At 44.5% G+C, this 10,091-nt stretch overlaps 1 protein-coding gene across 8 annotated transcripts in view; it reads right to left on the bottom strand.

Moving 5' to 3' along the window:
• Nucleotides 1-10,086: 10,086 nt before the first annotated feature.
• LOC126574083 (protein N-terminal glutamine amidohydrolase) overlaps nt 10,087-10,091 on the bottom strand; it is a 38,970-nt gene continuing 38,965 nt past the window's right edge. For all 8 annotated transcript variants that reach the window (XM_050234036.1, XM_050234039.1, XM_050234038.1 and 5 more), the window contains exon 5: nt 10,087-10,091. This exon is cut by the window's right edge and continues 3,981 nt beyond it. The gene's annotated coding sequence lies outside the window, so the exon portion shown is untranslated.

The raw sequence follows: 10,091 nt of genomic DNA, 5'->3' as shown, positions 1-10,091 counted from the left end.
CGTGTGCATAACTAGAAAGTCAAAGTATGTAAAGTATGTTAATTTAACGTGTAATGGTGAAAAAATGGTGAGTGACGAAGGAGGAAGGTCGAAGATTGAAAAGAATCTGAAAAGTTATGAGAAAATAAATGAAAGTGAATAAGAAAAATCGCTTTGAATGATCGAAGGTGTTCGAGATCGCGACAGAGATGATCCGAAAAATCGAAAAACTCGACCACAAACTGTGGTGAGGTGAGTTTTTGGTGCTTTGGACCCATAATGATCACGTATAGTTTCGCATGATATCCGCTGTGCACGAGTCTAAATGCTGCGATTGCGTTAACGCTGCGCTGCTGCTGCCGCTACACAGCTCAGCTGCTTTCGACTGGGGCTTTTGAGAGATAATCGGTGGCCAGCAAAAGGGTGGCCCTCGGTGATGGTGGTGGTGGGTCAAGGAAGACCTGAAGTTGAAGTGGCAACGGTGGCTAGCGCAGCGGTGGTAAGAGACGGTGAGCTTATGTTATGAGAATCCCCACCAATCCTCCACCCCAGTCCATACCAGTCTCTTTCAGTGGCGTGGAGGGGCTGGTGCAATGTCCAATGTGCTGCAATGACCATTGGCCTGGATAGGTGCGCCATCGAACCATCGAACACCATTTGGTGCAACCAGTAGCCCCCAGCACACTACCACACTGCGTGCGTTGCTGCATGGATGTTTGGGAATCGAACGATCGGAGAGGTTTGAGGTGGTTAAGGGTGGAAGCAAGGTGCGAACGAGGTGATCGGCGATCCACTCGTTTTGCATACACCACTTAATTCACCTGCCACGAGATCCTTCGTTCGTTCGTTCGCTTGCTCGAAAAAAAAAGTGTCTCCCCTAAGCTAAGGTCAGCCAGGTTGGACAACCAGCACTGTTGGGTGGGGAGGGGGGGGGGTTTCTGTGTTGTTAATGCGCGAACCACTACTATCACCGGCACGCTCGCACGCTTGCAAGTTTATTCTAGTGTGTTTGCGTTGCATTTTTTAACCAAAACACTTGGTTCACCACCGCCCCTCTTTTCGTCGCCCACCGGGCACATTCTTGGCCCTTTGGGGTCGTGTTTGGACGATGCGACGAATCGCAAGCTTTTGACACCTTCCGTAATCAGGGGCATCTGCATTGTTAAAACGGACCGCAGGTAACAACAACAACAATAGTAAAAAGCTAAACAGAAAGTGCTGTGAGTACCAGGAAGGAGGAAATTCCTTCCATGAGGTGAAGCGTTTGATAAAGATTTATTCGATCATTAACAGATGATGGATATGCGCGCGATCGCCGTAGCGATCGTTGTCCCTTAACAACACCTCATTCCAGAGAGGGCAATGTGAGTCGATGATCTTTGGATGCGATCGATCGATACGATCAGGACGATACGATTGTTTTATTCATGATATCAGCACACTAGTCTCCCCGTACTATTTTAGGAGTTGTTATGCAGTCTAGTAACCTCGATATTTGCAGTAGCGCATCAGAGGGATCTTAGTAAACACATCGATTAACTTTAACGTGTGGTTCTAGGTGTGCCAGTGGAAAAACTCTCTATTTATGGTTGCTGTGAGATACGATCTCTCGAAAGTATCTCCTAGAAATGAGGATACTACTACTTGTAAAATACTTTTATTATCTTTCATATTTTATTTGATTAATATGAAATAAATACGATAAATTATAAATTATATTGGTGCTTATACACAAATACATACAAATTCATATTCGTACCGCCTTTTCCAAAGTTGATTTATAAAAAAAAGTAACTAATTTCGGATTTGTATCACTACTGCAACCAATTTCATATTCATTCGCTTGTTTTTTACAGTTTTATACGAAAAACGACACTCTGTTCATATGTTTAGTATTCCCTGTGAAATCCGTGATATTTTATAGTGGATTCTACTTATCACGAAATGTTTTTGACAAGATTTTGCCGTTACAACCGCCCTATCAATATTCCCTAACTCAGCCCACAGACGCTACTGTTGCTACTTCTCAGCTCCTATTTCATTAGATTTTTTTAAAAATCTTTTAACCCTCACAGAGAATATTTTAATTACCATGCTGGTTAATCATGACATTAATTACTAGCAGGTTTCCAGCACCTTTCGACAACATACATCACCTTGAGACGTGTTCCGTCTTTAACATACTTTACTGTGACCGTCAGATTGTTCACGTTGAGTTTGTTGTGCGATGTTTGTCGCAAAAACCCCTTGATCATCTGTACCCAAGATTTGAATTCTTTTAGCTTATCACGCTTTACATATCACGGCTTCGCATTAGAATGAATCCAAATTTTGCTAGCCGAAAATCAGACATTAATGCTCAGTGTCTGCACTTGGTGCGCTGATCTTTCTCATTTCTTTGGCCTAAAAAATGTATCCTGGAAAAAGGTATAGTTTTGATGGTTTTTCGGATGATATTCATTCATTTTAGGGATTTTCTAGCAATTCTGAACATGCGCTGGAGTGAGCTGCATGTTCATTTCATCGCATAACTCAAACGTCTCAAACTGACCTTGAGTTTTTTTTTATGAAAATGAGAAGAGATTGCGCTGCATTTGAATGGCACAATCAATTGCAATTTGAGCAAATTGAATTTCATCCACCACTAACCCTCCCCTTTAGGCACATCGGATGTTGCGTGGCGGGCTCGAATCGTATGAGTAATTGTTTGCGATTTGTCACGATAAGATAGATCTCGCATCGGCCGCCTTCTATTAGCGCCAACACACTAGGATGTCTTGCTCCCGCTCGCACGCCCCCTTCTCCGTCGGTCCGTGATAAATTCACGGAAGTCACGATAACACACCGAGCATTAGCACCGAACAGCGAGTCAGCCCAACCGATGGCGCAATCTCCTTGAAGATGTTTCACATCGTCTCGGGAAGAAGGGCACGAGACCGGTGCTTGATTGTGATGGTGGTGTGATCAGACTGAGGCTTATCAGTGAGAGACGTGGGAAGCCAAAAGAACGCCCGGGAAACCGGTCGGGACCGGTTCGATTCGTGCTACGCACCGCACCGCCAGTCAGCCAGTCATCGTCATCGGTCCAAGGTTTTAAGGGTAGAGTGGCCGCGCCGCCATCGCCACCACGCCACACATTACATCACGGAAGATTATTTTGATTTTGTGGTTCAGGTCCGTGCCCTAACCTTGTCATTCTATTGCCGACGCGACGCGAAGGGGTCTGAAGCAAAGAAAAAAAAGATGCCCGAAACACGACACGAAGAATGATGTCTGCCTGCAACCGGATCTCTCTCGCTCGCTCTCTCTCTCTATCACGGGAAGCTCTATGCGCCGATCTATGCACGCGTGAACGCCATCATCACGTGATGATCACGTGGCATGCTAACGGCGATGCTGTCCGGGGCGTGGTGCTTTCCGATGCTTATCATACACGAAGAGCGACAAGTGTGATCATTCACTCGCGTCACGATGCACTTTCTGGCGCTGCGATGCCATGCGATGCGTATTCAGATGCGCACGTTACACGTGATGGTGTCGTGGTGCGCGTACAGATCACGATCCGGAAGCACCGAACTCTCATTCTGGACCGGTTTCACTCGAGAATCCCCTGATGCCCGAAAGAGCAAAGTGTGTCAGGCCACGTGATGCGGCCATGGTCTGTCCACGGGTGTGCATGTCAAATGTTCCCATGGGCGTAGGCCGAGGTCGAGAGGACCAGAACCACCGATTGGTGCTAGGGGCTGAAGATGAATAGACTTGGGCAATCAAACCCGTGGTGCCTGCTGTGTTAGAGATGATAGCACGAGAGAGAGAGACACATAATTGATTTATGGAAGAATCCAATCGAAATGTCTAGAATCATTGAATGAAGCACAGAGTGAGCACGTGATCATTGCATCAAACTGATTTGATTGAGGAGCATCCACAACACAAGCAGCATCTAACATTTAATACCGAGATTGAAATGGCGAGAGAACATCGCCCATCGTCACAGTTGTCTTTTGATAACGAAAAAGGGCTTATGATTTGGGTCTTTATATTGCCCTCGTTCGTCTTCGAAAGCTACCCAACGATTGGCAATGCATTTTAGGGGTCCATGTTGCATCCTAAGCCATATCTCGAACTGGGAACTGGAATAGAGTGAAGAAAGGTCCAAAGGTCTCGAGAACTTAACTGTTGGGAATCGGAAAGCAGCAGCAGCAGCTGCTGCAACGACGACGACGAAATCGAAAGCGATAATGAAAAAAAAGACATCGAAGGCATCCAGGCACCCTCTTTGTTTGCAGCTCCTTCTTCCTACCGACCTTCCGAGTCGTGTTAGACAACATGAACCACGAACCAGCAAGAAAGGGTCCGGGTAAGGGTCTCGCCGTCTGCGGCACTGCATTTGGGCTGGACTTTGGACCCGAAAGAACCGAATGGCTTCGTCCCAGTCCCGGCCATTCGAGGCCATTTCTTCGATTCTCTTCGACCGGGATCAGCATTCCAGCGCATGATGTTTCGGGGCGATGCCAATCACATGCCTGCAGCGTGGTCTGCGTGGCAAATGGAATGCACACTGGTTGCGCTAGCCTGGCTAGCCTGTTTTGAGCGATTGAGCTGCTCATGGTCCGGGCCCTACCGTACACCAGACCCGTATCTTCCTTCGCTTATCTGATGGCAACATAGCTGCTGCCGCCGCCGGTGCTACCGAGCACAAGCACCACGGGGATTGTGCTTCTACGCTTATTGTGAAAGTCGATTTGTCGCGAGAGAGTCGTGGCGCGGCGTGGCAAGAACTTACCTGCCAAGGGAGGGCGGCGTAACATTATGTATTCAGCACGGTGGTCAGCTGACTCCGGGTTGGTCGGAATGGAAGGAAGGCTACCCCCATTAATTAGCTTCAAATGTCCGCCATGACTCCGTGTCTGCGTGAAGGGTCAGGTTCAAACTTGGAAATGCAAACAAAAGCGATCCATTCGAACGGTTGCTTAAGTTGAAATAAAACAATAAACCAGCAGCAACCTGCTGGACAAGGAAAGGGACAACGCGACCACCCGCCCGATACCGATAGGGATGTTATGTGATCCATTTGTGCGATTAATTGAAGCTGCTGTGTTGCATGCTAAATAGGCGGTGGCGGGTGACAACTACTCGGCACGCCTGGTTCAAGGCCTGCTTACCTATCAACCAGCAAGAGGAGAATGTGGGATTTTGTTAGAATCACTAATCGCTAGACGTACACGGGATTGGGTGGTTTCTTCGCACGATGGAAGATCTAGTTGCGGCTCGTCCGTCGAAATGCGAGAATAAATAATGTCAATGTCGGTACCGTGTCGTACGATCAGTCGCCGGGGGCATGTTTTATGAGGATCCTGTTGCACTTCAGGAACTAAATTGATGACTTTGTGGAGGTCTTTTTCTTTTCTTTTCTACTTTTACTTTTACTACTTACGAGGATACTTTTCTTTATGTCGGTCTACTGATTATTGGCTAATGCATCAAATTCATTGTAACTGTGAAAGGAAACAAGGATTCCGAACGATGATTATAATGAATCGCAATAAGCAGAAATACTAATCATATTTTTTAAATGTGTGTTATACGGTTAGGCAGCGAAAAGAAATGTCCAAAGTAAGATGTAGTACTTTAAATTAGCGATCATTTGTTAAATTGGGTTGGGGAGAAAGAAATCCATAATATTTTTAAAGTAAGTGACTTTAAGCTCGATATCATTTCAAGCATTAGTTGCATAGAGAACATTTCACACAGAAAAAAATCCTTCAGTGTTTGTTATTTGTTTCATTCGTCTGTGATTTACAGCATGTCGAAAACGAAAGTCAACAACGAACATTTTCGATTCAAGTATTTCACACTTTAGCTTTGATGAAATTCAAGCGAGACCACCGAAACACTGGTGGTCTTTACGGTTCCGATATTCTATAAAATAAAGTGAAGCTTCGGTTTCGTTGATTTTGCTCTGAATTTTTAAGTATCAATTATGCACCGTAGGCGCACAGGTCCTTCGTCGAGTTGTAAAATCGCAAAAATATTAGGAGTTATCGAGCTTTTTTTGTAGTCGTAGCCCAAGAGCAAAGGATCGTTCATAATTGTTTTTAAAACTGTTTGCGCTATGTTGGATCTATCAAGTCCCTAGGACTTTTGTAATCAAATTACCTTGAAAAAGACTGCAAATTATCCAACAAAACGATTCATCTGTAATTTAAATCGTACCATTAGAAGCATTCAAGAAAATTGAATATGATCTTCAACCATAAAAAATCATTTACTTTCTGCTTAACTCAATATTTAGTGCCAAAAGTGTCCAAAAGTTGTAGCATGACAGGGTCGTGTGTAATTTTATCTTAAAAAGTGATCATACTTGAAGTTAAAGTATTCAGTAAAAACAAATGTGACGTTATTTTCTATTGAACAGATTTTGATTGGGGATTTAGGAAACGTAATTTAAACGTAAAAATATAAAAATCCACTACCGAATACTGCCGTACACATACTTGCGAATGGAACGGCATATCTCCTTTCTTATTTGTATGAAGAATCTTAAAAAAGAAAACGTATGCTCCACAAACAGAAACCGTCACTCTATTGCTCCTATATTTAAACAAAAATCATGAGAAAGCGCCACTCAAATGCTAAAAATGGCACACCCAAATGATCCAACAGCTGACGCTGGTCAACTGGCACGGACCTTGAGAGTCTCGATACTACCACATACTACTTTACCCACAGACAGACAGTTCGTGATCTGTGAGATGAACACTCATTTTCAGTTTTGTTCCCTCCATTATACAACATTTCGCCTTTCGCCTTTGGTGACGCTATTACCCGCGACGGAGCAGTTTGCTTTTAACAGATATCTGTTCAACTCAGCTGTTGCTGCTGCTAATAACCAGCCAGCAGTCAGGCCATGGTCTATCGCGTATGTATTGCTTTATCTCGGGTGTGGCATACGCACGCAGCAATGTTTGTTTCCGCTAATCAGCTGATTGCCGCACACTCGAGCACACCCTAGCGTCAAGCACACACCTTCTGTTGATTACGCAAAGCTTTTGCCACCGTTCGAGTGCATTGTCCCCTGTTATTTTTTTCTCTGATTTTTGGTGAGCCAAACACCAGACAGCACATTAAAAGACCGAAAATGTATCTCTCACCTGGCAAGACGAGGACTCTAGCATCAGAAAGCCACTCTCCTTTGTGGGTTCTCATCTTGTGAGCATCATTTCGGGGTCCTCCAATGGCTTTAGAATGGAGCTGCCCTTGTGCCGCCAATTACGATGCGGTGGTAATTGGCGTGTGCCGGTTCCTGGCGCGATACCGTTATACCGGTGGCCACCCCTCCTGCTGTCTGTCTGTCCAAACATAGCCCGTTATCAGCCAAACAGAGCCCGAGAGTTGGGGTATGCACTTGATTCAATAAAAAGCAAAGGGTACGCTTCAGACTGATGCAACGGGTGTTGGCGCGGTCTGATATTTCGCGTACATTGTGCGTTGATTGTGTTTGCGACGATCAGGCGATACGGTCGCCAAGATATCGTACGATGCTGCGCGAAATGAATTCTCTCCGTTCCGTTTAAGATGTGGGGGCTGAGTGAGTCCCCAGTTCCCCACCCCAGAGTAATGTTTATAAATGAGGTTACATAAAAAAAGAGCGAACGATAGAGCGCGCCCAGGGCAGACAGAGCGACAGCCAGAACGAAGCATCCATCAACCGGACGGAACGGTAGCGCTGGAATGTTCTAGGCCGCCTGTTTCGCGATTCGCATATTTGATTAATTCGATTGAGCGGATCAACGGAACGGGACCCGATGGGTGGGACGGACGTGATGAGATAATCGGCACGAGATGCTCCTAAAGCGGTGCGACAAAAAATGGGGTGTGGGTGCAAGGACAGGGGACATCCGACTGTTGCGTTGTGGGCGCGGTATTGTTGCATCGAAAGATCGAGAGTTATTACTGATTGCTTTCAATTTCTTTCGAGTTTGAGGCATTGTGCAATACCAGCGCTGGCAGATAATGCTGCTACTCCACGCAATAGATAACTCATGCTGATAAGCATAAAGTTTGGCAACCTCTTTTATGATAAATGATAAATTATGTCCCTCTACTCTACACGGTGCCGATTGGAAAGCATGACCAGTCATTTATGTTGCAAATTCATCGCACGACTTGCGACTGATAATATGTAGGTGAGTGGAACGCGTTATCGATAACGGATGTGCGTGATTCACACCGAGTGTGGCCAAACATTGTGAATGAGGCCTTAGGCAGTGTACAGTGGTGTGAGAATAAGTAGAAGAGGTCTATCGGGAAAGAAATAACGATGGAAATAACGATGCATTACCTTTTTGTCTCATGCACCAGTCCATCTCAGTGTTTCAAGAAATAAAGAAGAGAACTAGTACTGAATAGCTCTCACTCCATTCCTGTGAGATTAAAGGCTTGCGTAACGGAAATTTCCAACTGCCCACAAATACGGACTAGAACATTTAAAGCTTTTATTGCGTTAAAGACTAATGAATTTTAATTCTATTTGACTAGTCCCAGCAACTGGTTGGTAATGGGATCTACATCACTGCTTACGTATTTGCTGTCCTTTAAAATGTATCGGAACAGACTTCATTCACCATACCAGGGCTAGTAGGAGAGCGGACTTACCTGCGATTAACGTCGCAACCATGCTGCCATTCCAGCTGGTTTGAAAGCTCCTCACCATGCACTTGATCATCTAGAACATTCTGAGGCACATTCCATTACAACACTTTCGCTCGTTTTATAGTGTGTTTTATTGAAGCATTTCTCGTTGCTGTACCTCGTTTGATTGGTATTTTGAAATGATTTTCCTGCCTGTTTTTTTCTTCTTGTTCTTCTTTTGTCGTGATCGTGGTTCTTGTTCCGTGTATTTCTGTTTACGAAAAGTTTGAACTGTTCGTTCTGCCATTCTGCTTCCACTGCCACTGTGGTCTGCTCGGCTCGTTTGTAAACCGCGTGACGTCAGCAACGCGTTCTCAACAACATTTCGTCCGCTTCTTCCACTGGTTCTTTGGTAACATTGTATATTATGCGGTTTTTTTGTAATGTTCCGTTTCACATATGTTTCACCTAATCGTCTGCCCCCTTTCGCAGCTTTCGTTTAACAATTTTCAACGGAAAAAATAAAACGGGATGCACAATGTAAGCCTTGGCAAATGCTACAGTTTGGAGTAAGGGTGAGACACAAAACGATGATCGTCCAGCGGCAGATTCCTTTATAAAAATACAAAACCAGAAAATTTTAGCAAGTTCTATGGAGCACAAAAGCACAATCCATTCTGGAAAACGATGGGCAAAAGTTAGTGAAACAAAAAAAATATATTCCGATAATAACACTAACACACACGTTATTGCATTTCATCTACGCGGCAAGGTTGCGTTGAGAGAAAGGGGTTTAGCACATCAAACGGGTTGATTTTTTTTGTCGTGTTGGTTCGGATTCGTCTTATTCGTCTCGGCATACTATTCTGTTAAGAGCGTTGTGATTAGCGGGTTCTCATATTCTTACAGTTCTAGGATATCAGGCAAAATAGTATCATTGAATGCTTATGTCATGCAGTTACAGTTACGAGTATGTTCATGATAAGTTGTGTTTGTTTGTTTGTTTTTTTTTTTAACTTCTTTTGCTGGTGGACTCATGCTACACTAAACTACTACGCCATATGCTTATTTCTACGCTAGCTCAACTGGGCCTGGATTATGCACATCAAAATCGAACAAAAAGCGAAATGTTGGGTACTCTACTAGCTAGGAACATGCTAGAGCGCGAGTGTTTTTTGTGGGAGGTGGAGAAAGTGTGCACGCACAATGACATTAACATTTACAGTATCTTCATTTACGCCATTTGCTTTGGTCCATTGTGTGTGAGAGAGAACAGGACGTTTAGTGGTGCCGTTTAGGTAGGTAAGAAGGTAAGGAAGTGTTTTCCCTCACGCAGCATAAAGCGTTACAAGCATGAAAGCGACGCAAACGGTTGAAATGATCGTTGAAAACGGGCGTACCAGCTGGTACAGGTAGTATATAGGTACAGTTTTAGGCATCGTCCTCTCGACTGCAGTTGAAGGAGTCTATAACTAGTG

Source organism: Anopheles aquasalis, chromosome 3 (genome assembly GCF_943734665.1).
Source record: "Anopheles aquasalis chromosome 3, idAnoAquaMG_Q_19, whole genome shotgun sequence".
Taxonomy (NCBI): domain Eukaryota; kingdom Metazoa; phylum Arthropoda; class Insecta; order Diptera; family Culicidae; genus Anopheles; species Anopheles aquasalis.
This window is presented reverse-complemented; position numbering and strand designations above follow the sequence as displayed.